The 16,878-nt window shown below is 31.4% G+C and overlaps 1 protein-coding gene across 1 annotated transcript in view; it reads left to right on the top strand.

The window, feature by feature from the left end:
* The window catches only part of LOC126694690 (uncharacterized), an 89,215-nt gene that overhangs the window by 10,586 nt on the left and 61,751 nt on the right, over positions 1 to 16,878 (top strand). The gene's annotated exons all lie outside the window — the stretch shown is intronic.

The following is a 16,878-nucleotide window of genomic DNA, read 5'->3' as shown; positions in this document are numbered from 1 at the left end:
AACAATGAACAATCATATATATAAAAGGCCAAAGCTTATCTAGATAGACATCTAGCTTATACAAAAATCATATACTATATAATAAAAGTTAAACTTAGAAGCCGTGTTACGCCAAGTAGTTTCACCAAATTGCAGAATTTTTTTTTAGATTTTTCATATACTATATAATAAAAATTGAGCTTAGAAGCTATGGTTGCACCAAATGGCTTCACCAAATTGTAGAATTTTTTTTTTTTTTTTAGATTTTTAGATTTTTAAAAAACTAAAAAGGAGTAGTATACTACCAAAACTCTAATTTATGTAAAAAAAAAAAAAAAAAAAAACTGCATATTAATATTAGATTAATCAGGACTCTAATTCATTTTTATTTCTAAAATATATATATATATATTGCTTCACATAAGATTTTTTTTTTTTTGGTATTAATTTTAACGTTAAAAAAAAAAAATCTAATATCAATCTAGCTAATAAATATAAATTCTTTTTGTTGTTATCTTCTTTTCCTATAATTTCTAAATTGATTAAAAACCTTAACTTGATTACTGTATGGGATATGATCCTAGACCCATTGAGCCTTGGGCCATAGCCTTATGGTATAGTACATGATCCCATTCCCACTGGACCTTTGGCCTTGGTCTGAACGCATTTTAAGGCCCAGTCTGAGCCCAAATACCATAATGAGTCCATCTTGTCTTAAACGTATCAGAAGTAAGCCCCTATCGATCAACTTTAACTTAATTGAGAATGTGACAGCCTATGTTCTCGGTAGCCCAGTATTGTCTTGGGAAATATCGTTGCCGAGCAGCCTTTTGGAGGCTAGAACCAATTCCAATGCCATTACAACCATTCTCAACAGAGCATATTCCTATAAGGAATAATTAGATTGGACCCCACCCGCATGAGTGAGATCAAAAAGTAATCATAACGCTTCCACCCACCTCAAACTATAAATAGGAGAATAGAATGAGAAGAAGGGGGTTGGCAATTTTGAAGAGAGAGAGAGAGCTAGCAATACTAAGGGGGAGAGCAACATAGAGAGGAAAGTAAGGGTGTTCACAGGAGCTAAGGGGTGTCATTGGGTCACTTGGTGAGGAACTGCCTTTATTAGGAAATACTAGGCCCACTCTACAAGTAAGTTGTGAGCCCAACCCTAAGCCCAGTCTGTTGAGCAGAAGTTGGGTATGCACAATTACAATCCAAACTCTTCATCCAATCCCTTCCTTCACTTTTTTATTCTTTGGATAAACACTAAAATTTAATAATATATATAATAAAAGTTGGGTTTAGAAGTCATGGTTGCGTCACATGATTTCACCAAATTACAGAAATTTTATTAAATTTTTAGATTTTTAAAGAACTAAAAAGGAATAGTATATACTATCAGGACTCTAATTCATGTCTAAAAAAAACTGTAGATTAATATTAGATTAATCAGCACTCTAATTCATTCTTATTTATAATTCAAAAAATCAGGACTCTAATTCATTTTTTCTCTAAAAAAAATACTACAAAAAAAAAATAATAATAAAATAAAATACTGCTTCATGTAAGATTTTTTTTTTTTTTTGGGTATTAATTTTAATGTTAAAAAAAAAATCTAATATCAATCTATCTAATATATATAAATTCTTTTTGTTTTTTATCTTCTTCTCCTATAATTTCTAAGTTGATTAAAAACTTTAGTTTGGTTACAATCCAAACTCTTCATCCAATCCCTTTGTAGGGTCCCAATTTGTGACCCAAATCCAAAGTGTATGAGATCTCGGCCCAATGAGTTCAATACAATAAATTTATAGAGAGTGGGTCCAAGAACTAAACCCTAATGAATTGAACAACGGCTAATATTAAACTAAATGACAATCAAGCACGAATAAGAAGTATTGATGTTAATGGACTTTCAGTCCGAGGAGATCAACATTAAATATATTGATCACAGTTGGATACAAAGATAATTTGTATTGCTACAGTATTCTCTTTCTTCTTTTTCCAATCCCCTCTCCATGAAGAGTATTTCACCTTATATATCCTCATTTGGATCATCTTCACCCTCCACTTGTTGATCATCTGAACCTTGAGTATCAGTCCTATCAGACACTCTCTCTGATTTTCTGTGAGTTGTGGTAGCCAAGGTAGTGTTGTTCAGAGGTCTTCTCCACATAAATGCAGCTAGAAAAGTAGCTGCAGTGCATTTAATGCAGTGATAGCAGTTTTCCCTTAGATATTTTTAGGTTTCCTTCCTTCTCGTATGTTCATGAAACATGTCTCTATCATTAGAGTTTCTTGGAGGATTATGCTAACAGATGGAGTACATATTGTGAACTATATTCATCATATCCAAGGAGGAGTTCCTCCTCGAACAACCTCTCACTTGTTCCCCATCTTTGAGACTTTAATTGGAAACGTTTGTAAAAATGTGCTCCCCCCCTAGATCGAGGGTTTTACATGGAGTCACCACTTATTTAATTTAAAAAGGAAAAACAAGAAAACCTTTAATGAAAAATACTTCTGTTGTATTAATGTATATGACAATTTACATCGAATTTTGTAACAAAAATTTACAATACTTTTTGTCCTAGGTACAATCTAAGAAAAGTAAATTACATTGCTTTATTTCCTAGTTACATTCTAAAAAAGGTAAAATTGTATATACAAAAAAACATTGTCTAGAACCCTTGATCTTGGTTCGGAGGCTAATTTACGAGATGGGAAGGGATTAAGCACCCATCTCGCCCGGTAAAACCGGTCTCCTAGGTTAAGGTGGCCAATGTCATGTCATGTTAAACAAATACAAAGAATATGTCATATAAACATGTGATTTGCAGGAAGTGTAAATAAATATATGTTAGGGGAATTTGACATAAAGAGAAAAAAATAAATAAATAAAACTTGTTAGATAACAAAAAATGAAGGTAATGGCATGTTCATCCAAGAGATCAATATAAATAAAGAATTCCTAGCCTAGAGATGTTCATCTAAGCATGTGACGGAAAACAAAATTGTCATGTTATTTGTCATCAACATAATTGCAAAGAGAAGCAAATAAAAATAAAACCTTTAAGCATATTTGATCATCCAAGCAATTATGAAGAGAAGTAAAAGAAAAACCCTAGACATGTTTATCTAGACAAAGTCAAAATACTTTGAAATGTTTGTTCAAGCATTTAAAAATGTAAAACAACTACCTAGACATGTTCATCTAAGTATTAAAGAAAAAGTTGTATTTTAGCCTAGAAGTGCTCATCTAAGCATTCAAAAAAAAATTATGTATTGGCCTAGAAATGTTCATCTAAGCATGTAAGAGAAAACCAATAAGACATAGGCATGTTCATCCAAGCATAGCATAAAAGAAGTGAATAATGATTTGTAAGCATTTATTCTAGCATGTATAAAGAATAAAAAAAAGTTAACTACTTACCAGCATAAATTAAAAGGGTAAATGATCACCTAAAGGGCTAGGGAGAAAGCAAGGAAGTACTCAACTACAACCAAAGTAAGAACAATGGTTGCTCAATAGCATTTTTTTCTGCTTTCTCACTAGCTTTCTAGAGGGAATTTCGGGTCCAAAGAATGGAAGAGGTCCTCTCTATTTATAGGGGAAGGGATGGCTTAGCTTTAAAGCTAAGTTATTAACTTTCTTTTGAAGCTAAGGGAGGAGATAACCTGTTTAAATGAGCTGGGGACGGATTTGGTGTTGATCCCCATTCAAATTTTGAAATGATGCTGCACCTGCTTCGTATTTTTGCTCCAATTTTCCGCTCAAAATTCCAATTGATTCAAGATGGGTTTTTTTTGAAAGGAAATTCAATTATCTACAACTTTTTCAGAAATAGAGAAAGCCAAATTTCAAAGTTATCAATGCCAAAAATGTGTTTCAAATTGCTGCTGAAAATAGTAACGTCTTTTGAGCATTTTTGAATTTTTTCATAGGCTGTATCTGTTTCTTTACCCATTTTATTTTTCAAAAATATTTCTTCTGAAGCAAAGGGAAAGGATAAGTCTATTAGATAGGCTTGAACAGATTTGACCGTTGAACTCACTTGAAATTTTGAGAGAAAATTGAAGATAATGCTGAATTTGTGTTGTCATCTGCACCTGTTTCGTATTTTGGCCATAACTTGCTGCTCAAAATTCCAATTGATTCAGAATTGATGTTTTTTGAAAGGAAATTTAATTCTCTACAACTTTTATAGAAATAGAGAAATCCAAATTTCAATGTTTCTCTGACCAAAAATGCGATTCAAGTTACTGCTGAAGATAATGACGTTTTTTGAGCATTTTTTCTTTTTCTTTTTTTTTTTTGAATTTTTCATGGATCATATCTCTGGAATTTTTTTTTAAAAGAGCAGATAAGATGCCATAAAAAAAAAACATTTTTTATTATTTTCTTAAAAAAATGAAATAAAATGAAATCCAATCAAAAATCACAGTTGATTAATTTTAAATTAATTCTTGTGAGAAGCAATCAAAATTAAGTGTTTAGAACATGACGCGATCAGGCCCATCGTGTAGGCAAGCCATGATCATTGAAAATTGTTTGTATGATAACTTTTGATCAGGTGGTCCGATCAAAACCCATGACATACCATTATGATCATTAGAACATCAAGATTTGTTTTGTATCACAAATCTGAAGATCTACCGGCTAGTTAAATACAAGTTGTAAAATGGGGTGTCTACAGAATGCCCCTCATTGACAGAGTTTGAAAAGCGAATGTCAATGTAAAAGAAAGACACCAAATTTTGCAACTTGAAATTTAACCGATCACTGATGTGTGATGAAAATTTGTTAAAGTTGTGGAAACTTGTTGGTTTCCAAAAAATTTTTGATCCAAAATGTTTTGGCTATTTTTTCAAAAAAAAAAAAAATTGTTATTATTTTTTCAAAAATTTTGAACCTGTAAATTATCTTAAAAAACCTTGTCGGGCTTTTTTATTTGAAAAGTTTGTTGGGCTTTCTTGTAATGATCTTGGAAAATTTTCTAAAAACTTGTTTGTTTTTTTGAAAATTTTTGAACCCGAAATTTGTTGAGAATCTTGTTGAATTTTCTTTTGAAAATTTTGATATTCTTACCAAAATTTGTAAACAATGTTGGGCATTCTTGGAATGATCTTGTCATGTCTTTTGGAAATTTGATAAAAACCTTGTTGGGTTTTCTTATGAAGATCTTGGCAAATTTTCTAAAAACTTGTCTATTTTTTGAAAATTTTTGAACTTGAAACTTGTTGAAAATCTTGTTGAATTTTCTCTTGAAAATTTTGATATTCTTATCAAAATTTGTATCTGTGAAAACATGTTGGTTATTCTTGGAATGATCTTGTCATTTCTTTTGGAAATTTGATAAAAACCTTGTTGGGTTTTTGTGAAAACTGTGTAACATTGTCAAACGTTCTTTTTCTGAGAGATTTTTGAAGATCTTGCAGGATTTTCCTCAACTTTTGAAAAAGATGCTAAAACTTTCTAAAAATCTTGTTTGATTTTTCGAGAAAGTCATGAAAACCTTGTTTTGAAATATTGTTGACAAACCTTGTTGGGTTTTTTTTGAAAATTTTGTTCACAAACCTTGTTGGGTTTTGAGAATTTTATTAGAAAACCTTGTCTGGTTTTTTGAGATAGATGCTAAAATTTTCTAAAAATCCGGTTTGATTTTTTTGAGAAAGTCGTGAAAACCTTGTTTTGAAAAATTGTTGACAAACCTTGTCAGGTTTTTTTTGAAGATTTATAAGAATTTTGAAAAACTTTCAGGTTTCCTTGAAAAAAGTTATGAATTTTCTGAAAATCTTATTGGATTTTTCTAAAAACTTTTTGTGGCTTTCAAGAAAAAAAACTTTGTCAAACCCTAGAGTCTGAGATGTTGGACAATACTAGTCAACTTCGGTGAATGCAAGAGACTCCTTAGTCGAGCCTTGTGTGATGTGGGAGACTTCTTAGTTGATCCATGTGAGATGTGAGACTTCTTAGCTAATTTGGTGATCTGGACTTGAAGCTGTTATTGAATGTTGAGAGATTTTTGCTTAATTCCTGGAAAGATGAAAATTTTCCTTTATCAAGCTTGTTAGAAACAAGTTAATTTGAACCAATGCCACTAGTATAAACATGCTTGCATAGAAAAATAGATGAAAAGCTTGCAGATTAAAACTAATGGGCCAATGCTTAATGCAGATAAAAAAGTAAATGGGCCAATGCCCCTAGTTTAAAGCTATTTGCAAACAACTTTGGGTCATTGTCTTGATTTGGTGCCTATTGTTTACAGAGCCTTTAACAGGTTGCCTATGCACTTTTCTTCAGGAGGACCAAGTTAGACATAGTTCAAGTCTGTAGGGAAGACATCTAGTCCACCCAAAAGATGATCATGGCTTTCAACCAAACCTTGCATTGCATTTTCAAAATGGACTTGATCACGAAAAATTTTGTTTTTGAAAGAAATTGATTTTCTTCTTGAAAAACCATTTGGTGAATAGTGGTGCCTTTTGAGAAAATTCTTTTTCTTTCCCAAATGATCATGTGATAATCCTTTCAACAACTATTTTATCATATCATATTGTTTAAGAGTCAAGTCAATTTTTTTGACTAAAAAGGATCAAAGTCATTGAATGCATGTAATCAAATTTGCTTCTTCTTTTTAAACATTGTTGGATTAGGTCTTCAAGGACAATCAAAGAAATGAAATGTAGAGATGTTTGAGAGTCATGTGATGATTTTTTTTTTTTTTTTTTTTGAGTGCTTCAAGTTTGGGTGACACTTTTTTTTTTCCGGAATAGAAAGAAAGAGGAGTGCCCCAAATTTGGGAGTCACATTTGTTGGAAACAAACAAAAAGGGAGTGCCCTCTATTAAAGAATTCTTTCAAGTCATTTGAGAATTTAAGAAACTGTGTCATGGAGATTACTTGCCAGTGGGGCTTGATAACCTCAAGCATTTTTCCTTTTTAATCCAAGAGAAAATATTGCCAGAGTTAAGGATGTGCCTATGACTAGCAGAACTTCAAGGAGGTCTTTATGCATGGGTTGTAATGTAGGCTCGGTTCAGGTTATAAAAGAAATGATATAAAAAGGCTCAAAATCCCCTGTAGATATTCCCTTCAAGTGTGCAATACTCAAAAGTTAGGCATTAGAAGGATTTTCTTGTTTCTCCCTTTCTTGACATTGTGCTGAAATTCTCATCATTCTTGTCATCTGCTCACTGGTCATCATGGATCATTTGTATCAAAGTTATATCATTCTTGTTTGCCTTGTATTCTTCTTAGGCAACTCTTTTTTGAGCTTTCAAATTTTCTTCTTTGATTTGAATTTGTGCTGAGGTCTTTGTTGTGATTGAATTTTTCTGCCTTTCTCTTCATTGATTTATTGTATGAATGTGCTTTTATGCTTGTTTATCAAATCTCTAGAATTTCATCTTGACAAATCTTTCCTCTTCTTTTGGAACTTGTGACTAGGCCGCCTTTTTAGTTTTCGACCTTCTTTGTTCTGCCTTTTTCTCTTCTTTTGAAACCTATGACAAGATCGCCTTTTCTTTTTCTCTTCTTTTGGCAATTGTGACTAGGCCGCCTCTTCGATTTTCGATCAATTGGACTTCTTTTTTCCTTTTTTATTCCTCTTTCTTTGATAGCAAATGAATGAATGAATTTTTTGATTTGATATGACCGTGCTTGAAAAAGCTGCCTATGTACCTCTTTCAAAAGAAGGATCAGGTCATCCATAGTTCAAAAAAAAATTTTGTGCCTTAATTTTTGCCTAGACTGCCCTTTCGGGTTTTCAATCTAGCAAGCTCTCTCACACTCAATTTTTTTTTCTTTCCTTTTGCGTAGACTGCCCTTTTAGGTTTTCAATCTACCATTTTTTTTTATCCCTAATTTTTGCCTAGACTGTCCTTTCAGGTTTTCAATCTAGCGGGATTTTTTTTTTTTTTTTTGCTTCATGCTTTTTGACTTGATGAGCTCTCATCTCTTTCTGTATGATGGAATCTCTTAGCTTTCAATTTGATGAAGTCTTGTCTTCTCACCTTGATGGAGTATTATCATCTGCATTCTCAAATGTGATCTTCTTTGTTTCTTCTAATCTTGATGGATTCTACTTTTCTTGATGTCTTCATTGAAGCTATGAGATTGTCATCCTTAGCATAAAATTTGAGTATGCACACTCGAATTTTCCCACCCTAGGTTTAGGTTGTTATGGGTTCATGAAAAAAAGGCTAACTGTTTAATAGCTCAAATGGGCTAGCAATGGATAATATTTGTAATGGGTGTCAAGGAATAATGTGGCTAAACCAAAGATGGCCTCCTATCCCTAGTAAGGCTTGTTTATAGGCACAGTAACTCGAACTCTTTTAGTAACTTCCTCTTGGAATAAAAATTATGAATGCTTCAATATTGTGACACAAAAAATGTTCTAAGATTTGAATTGAGTGTACATTGTTTGAGAATTTCTGATTGGTGGAATCTTTTTTTGTTGAGATTTCCTAATAACTGGATTTTCTTTGATTGCCTTTTAGGACCTTCTCTTCTTATGTTCTAAGTGATTCAGCAAAGATCCTTACATGAATTAGATGAAATTAATTCTCTCTTTGTGCACATTGATTGGTTGGCCCATTAAGCATTATGATTTGCAAAAGCTTTGCCAAAGGAATTCTCATGTAGTACTTGAGGAAAATAACATTTGAAAAATTTTGACCTCTCACACTCTTTCCAAGCGGACTAGGTTTTGATGAGAAGGTTAAGCCTTACATCATTTTTGAAAATCCACTAAAGGGCCCACTGCCCCTGGTTGGAAGTTTTTTTTTTATGAAAGTTTTCCTTGATTTTATTTTATTTTATTTTCTTTTTGAAGAAAAGCATTTTTGTAATTTTTGAAGGATTATCATGAACAAGTCCATTTTGACAGAAATTGTAGGCCTCAAGAAAACCATTTTCAATTGGGCTTTGAAAGGAGTCAGAAATGTCACTAAAGATCCCAATGCCCCTAGTCCAAAGTTTTCTTTAATTTTGATTTTTTGAGTTTTTTATTTATTTTTTTTAAATTTTTGCATCAAACACAGCATGAATAACAAAATGCATCAAACAAGAAATGAAATTAAAAAATGGAAACAAGTAAAGAATAGACAAAGCTTGTAAAAAATTCCTGAAAAACCCATTATGGCTTGGCAACTCATGAAGTAGAGTTGGATTGATTGGTAGATGTTGGTGCAGCAATGATTTGTTGGTCCATGAGATCTTGGATAATCCCATTGTTATTGATGGCATCTTCAATTTGGGTTCCAGCAGCAATTAGGGTCTTGAAGTTGGGAAAGTATCGAGCAAATAGATGCTTGTTGTAGGTCGGGATGAGATTCTTCACAATCATATTCAATTGTTCTTCCTCATTGGGCCTAACGGTCATCTGGGCTACTTTTGTCCTCCACCTTGTGATGAATGCATGAAAAGATTCACTGGAATCTTGCTTGGTTGTCTCAAGGTCTTGCCAAGTGATGTCCACCTCAGTATTGTACTTGTATTGCTTGTAAAATTCATGGCACATATCTTCCCAAGTCTGAGTCCGAGAATCCTCCAAATTTAGGAACCAACGTAGGGCAGCTCCGGTGAGTGTATTTTGAAACATTTGGGCCAATAACTCTTCATCAGCTCCCAAGGGTTGCAATGCTCTTGTGTACATTTTCAGATGGGCTTTAGGGCAGCTCATGCCATCAAACTTGTCCAATGTTGGCATCTTAAACTTAGGTGAGGCCCTTGCTTGAGGAAAGAGCGAAAGTGAATGCAGATCCATAGCTTCTTCAACCCTTCTAGATCTCATTAGGAGCTTTTCCATTTGGTCCATTCGTTCAACCATCTTCTTCTCATTTTTAGTCAACACCAAGCCATGGCTTTCTTTAGAATTTCTGGGTCCATTATCATTTTGGGCCCTAGAGGATTCATGAGAGTTCTTGTTCCCCATTTGTTGGATCAATGCTTGGATGTCCTTTTGGAGTTGGGCTTGACCTGCTACCAAAGTGTTGAGTAAATCTTGAGTGGTGAGAGGCGGTTGTTCCCTATGATCATTCAGGTGTCGATCTTCTTGGTTGTTGGCCATTTCTTAATTGGAAGCCTCGGTTTTGATGTTTGCTAAGGCCTTGCACTTTAAGATTGGTGGCTTTAATCTTGATGTCTTTAAGCTTGATGATCTTGAGCTTTTAGATATGCTTTGAACTTGGTGGGCTTGAACCCTGATTGAGATTCTTTGGTCTCAACCAAAATGCATAAGTTCGATTTTTTTTTTTTTTTTTTTTTGAGAAATCTTAAGCAATTGTGATGGGCCTAAGCATTGGACTAAGGCACATCAGGGATCAAACAACGGCCAAACACATTCATGTGATGCAATGTATTTTATGGGATTGACCTAAAGATTAGTTCTATGGCTTCTTACATGAAGGTAAAAGGTAGGCTAATAGGTTCCCCAAAAGCTAGGACGTTGTACCTCCTAACTTGTGACGTATGAACGCCGCGTTGGTCCAAACGGTAGAGTTTGTCCTTTAAGAAACGCAAGAAAGATCAAGCGAGTCTTAGGCGATGGGGTGGTAGGTTCACCACTGGGTACACGAATCCAGGAGGACCGCGATCCATGGCTACAATTACCGTGGTTTCCGGGCAACATACACAATTCATATACAACTCCAATCATGCAAATGATGTTATGGCAAGCAAATATGACATATTATCAAAAGCAATAAACAAACAAATGACATGGTTGGCCACAATAACCTAAAATAGAGTCTAGCCTTCAACATCCCCAGTGGAGTCGCTACTGTAAAAATGTGCTCCCCCCTAGATCGAGGGTTTTACATGGAGTCGCCACTTATTTAATTTAAAAAGGAAAAACAAGAAAACCTTTAACGAAAAATACTTCTGTTGTATTAATGTATATGACAATTTACATCGAATTTTGTAACAAAAATTTACAATACTTTTTGTCCCAGGTACAATCTAAGAAAAGTAAATTACATTGCTTTATTTCCTAGTTACATTCTAAAAAAGGTAAAATTGTATATACAAAAAAACATTATCTAGAACCCTTGATCTTGGTTCGGAGGCTAATTTACGAGATGGGAATGGATTAAGCACCCATCTCGCCCGGTAAAACCGATCTCCTAGGTTAAGGTGGCCAATGTCATGTCATGTTAAACAAATACAAAGAATATGTCATATAAACATGTGATTTGCAGGAAGTGTAAATAAATATATGTTAGGGGAATTTGACATAAAGAGAAAAAAATAAATAAATAAAACTTGTTAGATAACAAAAAATGAAGGTAATGGCATGTTCATCCAAGAGATCAATATAAATAAAGAATTCCTAGCCTAGAGATGTTCATCTAAGCATGTGAGGGAAAACAAAATTATCATGTTATTTGTCATCAACATAATTGCAAAGAGAAGCAAATAAAAATAAAACCTTTAAGCATATTTGATCATCCAAGCAATTATGAAGAGAAGTAAAAGAAAAACCCTAGACATGTTTATCTAGACAAAATCAAAATATTTTGACATGTTTGTTCAAGTATTTAAAAATGTAAAACAACTACCTAGACATGTTCATCTAAGTATTAAAGAGAAAGTTGTGTTTTAGCCTAGAAGTGGTCATCTAAGCATTCAAAAGAAAATTGTGTATTGGCCTAGAAATGTTCTTCTAAGCATGTAAGAGAAAACCAATAAGACATAGGCATGTTCATCCAAGCATAGCATAAAAGAAGTGAATAATGATTTGTAAGCATTTATTCTAGCATGTATAAAGAATAAAAAAAAGTTAACTACTTACCAGCATAAATTAAAAGGGGAAATGATCACCTAAAGGGCTAGGGAGAAAGCAAGGAAGTACTCAACTACAACCAAAGTAAGAACAATGGTTGCTCAATAGTTTTTTTTTTTCCGCTTTCTCACTAGCTCTCTAGAGGGAATTCCGGGTCCAAAGAATGGAAGAGGTCCTCTCTATTTATAGGGGAAGGGATGGCTTAGCTTTAAAGCTAAGTTATTAGCTTTCTTTTGAAGCTAAGGGAGGAGATAACCTGTTTAAATGAGCTGGGGACGGATTTGGTGTTGATCCCCATTCAAATTTTGAGATGATGTTGCACCTGCTTCGTATTTTTGCTCCAATTTTCCGCTCAAAATTCCAATTGATTTAAGATGGGTTTTTTTGAAAGAAAATTCAATTATCTACAACTTTTTCAGAAATAGAGAAAGCCAAATTTCAAAGTTATCCATGCCAAAAATGTGTTTCAAATTGCTGCTGAAAATAGTAACGTCTTTTGAGCATTTTTGAATTTTTTCATAGGCTGTATCTGTTTCTTTACCCATTTTATTTTTCAAAAATATTTCTTCTGAAGCAAAGGGAAAGGATAAGTCTATTGGATAGGCTTGAACAGATTTGACGTTGAACTCACTTGAAATTTTGAGAGAAAATTGAAGATAATGCTGAATTTGTGTTGTCATCTGCACCTGTTTCGTATTTTGGCCATAACTTGCTGCTCAAAATTCCAATTGATTCGGAATTGATGTTTTTTGAAAGGAAATTTAATTCTCTACAACTTTTATAGAAATAGAGAAATCCAAATTTCAATGTTTCTCTGACCAAAAATGCGATTCAAGTTACTGCTGAAGATAATGACGTTTTTTGAGCATTTTTTCTTTTTCTTTTTTTTTTGAATTTTTCATGGATCATATCTCTGGAATTTTTTTTAAAAGAGCAGATAAGATGCCATAAAAAAAAAATTTTATGTTTTTTCTTAAAAAAATGAAAAAAAATGAAATCCAATCAAAAATCACAGTTGATTAATTTTAAATTAATTCTTGTGAGAAGCAATCAAAATTAAGTGTTTAGAACATGACGCGATCAGGCCCATCGCGTAGGCAAGCCATGATCATTGAAAATTGTTTGTATGATAGCTTTTAATCAGGTGGTCCGATCAAAACTCATGACATACCATTATGATCGTTAGAACATCAAGATTTGTTTTGTATCACAAATCTGAAGATCTACCGGTTAATTAAATGCAAGTTGTAAAATGGGGTGTCTACAACGTTTAACAACTATTTGCTTCTCCTCGAACCTATCAATGTCCTCGAACAAGGCTCAAGACCCAATATACTATTTTGGTCCCTTGTCCCTACATCCTTCCTTCACTTTTTATTCTTTGGATAAACACTAAAACTTAATATAGAATTATGATTAACGTTAATGTAGAATTCTAACTAATTGATACACATGAGGCCCAAGCCTATGTTAATTGATATAGATGACACATTTTTATCTAAAAAATTTCAAATTAGGTACCTGAAATAAGTAATCTTTAGATAACTTTAAAAAATAAGTTACATTGAGTTTTACTTCTTCTTCTTTAGATAACCTTAAAATTCTAAATTGATTATAAGGGTTTTTTTAAAAAAAAATCTATCCTATTTCCTTATTAGCATCATTCACGTTTACTTACTTCTTCTTCTTTTTTTATTTTGTTTTTTTAATTATTTTTTATTATTACTTACGTTGATGTCATTGTTGTCAACATTTTTTTTTTTTTTTTTTTTCATTCAATCTATATGACATTTTTATGTTGTGGATAAAACATATATCCTAAATTAACTCTTCTTCTCTTATAATTCCTAGAGTGATTAGAAATCTAACTTCCTTATAACTGAAAATTTTCTATATATATTACATTTTTCTATGTATTCTTATATATTCTTAGGCATAACAACATCTTCTTCTTTTCTCTCCCCCATTATTATTAGTAATTCTCATTCTTTTATAATTTCTATGTGTTTAGAAATCTAACTCTCCTTTTTTTTTTCTTCCTCTTATTACTTAGGAAATTTGATGTCTGTAAAATCCATAGTAGAAGTTTTTATCAAACCTACCATCCAAAGTATTACATGTATGTATTTCTCTTCTTTGTTATTGTGTTTTTTTCCAGCAATGGTGGACAAGTACGTATCTCTTGCAAGCATACATGAATTTAAATTGCCTTTCAATATTTTGAATGCTTTATTATTTCCTAGATGTGATTAGGCACGAAAGCATATGCTTTATTATTTTTTTGGATCATCTAAATACACCACTATTAAGTTAATAGGATTTTTTATATAATTTTTTTAAACAAAATGAAATTTATTTTTTCAAATTGGATTTATTCATGTTGTCCCCTTTTTTTTTTTTTTTTTTTTTATATTTATATTTTGAATATTATTACTTAATACTTATTTATGTAAAGTATGCATAGTATTATGTATTGGTTTGCAACATTAATTAATATTTTTTGCTAATTATTAGTATAATTTTTTATTCCCAAAAAATTTTCATTATTCATTTTTTTTTTTTTTTTGGTTTTTAATTGCAAAATTTTGAAACTTTAATTCCTGAATTTTCATAATCTTTAAAAAGTAATCATTCTTCCAATATCAATTTTTTTGTGCATTGATTATTTTTACTCTTGAGCCATCACTATAAAATAGGGTTTTTTTTCCTTTGCAATTATCAAACTTTTTTGACTAAAATAGTAAAATCAAAGTTGAAATGATAGCTATTTTTTAAAATTTTATTTCAAAGCGGTCATAGACTCATATGCAACTTTACAATCTATATGGTTATATTTTTTTTTTTAATTCAATTTAATTTTCTTCTTGATTTTTTTTTTTTTCAGGTTTGTCATAAAAGATTTCAAGCATATCCTAAGAAAGGTTTGTAATCATATGTAGATTCATTAAATGCAAAATTCATATGCAAATAGTTTGATACATGTAACTAAAAATAATATTATAACACAATTAATAAGAATTATTTATTTATTCATAAGAATTATTTATTTTGTTATAATAATTATTAAAATATAATAATTATTTTTACATGTATTCTATAAATTTTATCATAAAACCGTGCAACGCACAGACCTTTAACTAGTACATATATATAATGCCAAAGCTTTAAAAAAATTCATTTAGATCTCAAATTGGAGTTTAATTTTTTGCCATTTGTCCCACCAAATTTTTCGTGTTTTTGGTACAACTATTTAATACACTACAAAAATCAAGGAATCCATTTTAATTTTCTTGAATTTTTGTGCTAAATGAGTTATTAAGTGAGAAAAACATATAATCATAATTAATAAACCTTAAAGAAATCACCATCAATGATTCATTTTTCTTATAGTATTATTATTATTATTATAATTATAAAAATAGTAGTTGGGCAAAAAATCACCGAAGGATTTTTTATTATTACTAGCGTTGGCTGCACGTGCAAGGCACGATGCTGCCCCCTGTAGTGAGAAAATTAATATAAATTTTGTGTGTGAAATCATAAATTTTGTCACCTAATTTGATTATATTAAAAAATAAATTTAAGAATACTACAAAATATCACAATATTTTCACAATATCTTTATTTTTATGATCAGAATAGATATTTTTTTAATTTTATTTGAGAGAAATGCTATATTCATAACATTTTTAAAACAAATTTTAAATGACAAGTTATTATTGGTTTTAAACTGATAACATTGTTATTTTTATTCTAAAAACATTTATTTTTAGCTGTGGTTGGTCACTGAAAACTTTAGGCATTGTAGCTACAGTGCCAGTTGAATAAACCAAAAGCACTGTAGCTCCAGTGCTATCCATCAATAATAGCTTACCTATGATTTGTTATGAAATTAATGTTAAAATGTTGTGGATTTAGCATTTTTTATTTGATATATAAGAAAGTGAGATTTCAACAATTATGAAAATATTGTGATAATAATAAGTGTTGTAACATTTTTTAAAAATATTTATTTTCAGTTGTGGTTGGTTATAACCTCATATTTTATTATTTTATTTCGACTTGTAAGAAATTGACACGTCAATAATTGTGAAAATATTGTGAAATTTGTTATGTCAGTATAACAATATAAATGTCAGCTTACATCAATATTTAAAAGAAAAAAAAAAACACAAACCGATTACTAAAAAAAAAAAAAAATTAACTAAACCAGAGCATTGTTGTAGCTATAGTGCTGTGCAAAAACACTGGATGTACAGTGCCAAGACACTATGCACGTATTTGCACTTTTATTATAAACATTTATTTTTAGTTGTGGTTGATTACAGTCTCATATTTTATTATTTTATTTCGATTTGTAAGAAATTGACACGTCAATAATTGTGAAAATATTGTAAAATTTGTTATGTCAGTATAACAATATATATACCAGCTTACATAAATATTTAAAAGGAAAAAAGAAAACACAAACTAATTACTTAAAAAAAAAAGTAGGCACTGTAGTGTCGCTTGGTACTGTAGCTACAGTGAAAAAATACTATACTAACAAGTGTCATAACATTTTCACAAAACATTTATTTTCAATTGTGGTTGGTTACAGTTTCATATTTTATTATTTTATTTTGACTTATAAGAAATTGACACCTACGATGTGTCTTGGATCTAACATTAAGTTTAATGTTAGTTCCAAAACTACGTCGTTTTGGTATTTAGCTTAAAAAAAAAAAAAAAAAAAAAAAAAAAAAAAAAAAAAAAAAACACGACAGCATCACAATTTTAAACCTTAGAAATATTTATACCCACCTGCTTATTCTTTCATCAGCCGTCCAAGCCCCAAACTCTCCTTCTCTCATGAACGTCTGCTTCCTCTCTCTTTCTCTCTCCTCACTTCTCTGCCTTCACCTCCACTGCTTGCTACTTGCTACCACCGTATTCTACCCCTCAATATCACAAATCTTGGAGAGTCACTCTTTCCTCTATCATTTTCCCTATTCTCAAGAAGTTTTATAGAAGATTTCGAATTTTGATGCTGCTCCTTACAATGCTTTCTTTGAGGTTTGTTTCTGTATTTTATTTTCAATGGTTTTGAATGATCTTTTATGGATTCA

The sequence above is a fragment of the Quercus robur genome, chromosome 8 (genome assembly GCF_932294415.1).
Source record: "Quercus robur chromosome 8, dhQueRobu3.1, whole genome shotgun sequence".
NCBI classification, from domain to species: Eukaryota; Viridiplantae; Streptophyta; class Magnoliopsida; order Fagales; family Fagaceae; genus Quercus; species Quercus robur.
This window is presented reverse-complemented; position numbering and strand designations above follow the sequence as displayed.